Consider the following 1,526-nt stretch of genomic DNA (forward strand, 5'->3'; position numbering starts at 1 on the left):
CCTCTTTGCTCTATAAATACCCCGAAAATCCAAAAACCCTAGGGGAGTCAACGAAATACAATTCCAGCCGCCACAAGTTCCAGAAACACTAGATCCAATCTTGACACCATAACGGGGGGGGGGGGTCATCATCCTCATTGGTGCCTCTCTAATGATGTGTGAGTAATTCATTGTAGACCTTCGGATCCGTAGTTAGTAGCTAGATGGCTTCCTCTGTCTCTTTTGATTCTCAATACAATGGTCTCTTGGATATCTATTTGATGTAACTCTTTTTGCGATGGTTTGTTGGGATCCGATGAACTTTGAGTTTATGATCAGATCTATTTTATCCATGAAATTTATTTGAGTTTTGATCTCTTCTATGCATGATTGCTTATAGTCTCGTATTTTTTCTTCGAATCTTTGGGTTTAGGCCAACTAGATCAATTTTTCTTGCCATGGGAAGAGGTGCTTTGCGATGGGTTCGATCTTACAGTGCTTGATACGTCTCCAACGTATCTATAATTTTTTATTGTTCCATGCTATTATATTACCCCTTTTGGATGTTTATGGGCTTTATTTTACACATTTATATCATTTTTGGGACTAACCTACTAACCGGAGGCCCAGCCCATATTGCTGTTTTTTTTTCCTATTTCAGTATTTCGAAGAAAAGGAATATCAAACGGAGTCCAAATGGAATGAAACCTTCGGGAGCGTGATTTTTGGAACGAACGTGATCCAGATGACTTGGAGTGCAAGTCAAGAAGCGATCGAGCCGTCCAGGAGATAGGAGGGCGTGCCCACCCCCCTGGGCATGCCCCTTGTCTCGTGGGCCCCTCGGGCGGCCACCGATGTACTTCTTCCTCCTATATATACCCATGTACCCCGAAAACATCCAGGGAGCCAACGAAAAACAATTTTCACTGCTGTAACCTTCTGTATCCGCGAGATCCAATCTTGGAGCCTTCGCCGGCGTTCCGCCGGAGGGGGAATCGACCATGGAGGGCTTCTACATCAACACCATAGCCCCTCCGATGAGTTGTGAGTAGTTTACCATAGTCCTTCGGGTCCATAGTTATTAGCTAGATGGCTTCTTCTCTCTTTTTGGATCTCAATACCATGTTCTCCCCCTCTCTTGTGGAGATTTATTTGATGTAACTCTTTTTGCGGTGTGTTTGTCGAGATCCAATGAATTGTGGGTTTATGATCAAGTTTATCTATGAGAAATATTTGAATCTCCTCTGAATTCTTTTATGTATGATTGAGTTATCTTTGCAAGGCTCTTCGAATTATCAATTTGGTTTGGCCTACTAGATTGATCTTTCTTGCCATGGGAGAAGTTCTTAGCTTTCAGTTCAATCTTATGGTGTCCTTACCTAGTGACAGCAGGGGTTGCAAGGCACGTATTGTATTGTTGCCATCGAGGATAAAAAGATGGGGTTTATATCATATTGCTTGAGTTTATCCCTCTACATCATGTCATCTTTCTTAATGTGTTACTCTGTTCTTATGAACTTAATACTCTAGATGCATGCTGGATAGCG

This window comes from Triticum dicoccoides, chromosome 3B (genome assembly GCF_002162155.2).
Source record: "Triticum dicoccoides isolate Atlit2015 ecotype Zavitan chromosome 3B, WEW_v2.0, whole genome shotgun sequence".
Taxonomy (NCBI): domain Eukaryota; kingdom Viridiplantae; phylum Streptophyta; class Magnoliopsida; order Poales; family Poaceae; genus Triticum; species Triticum dicoccoides.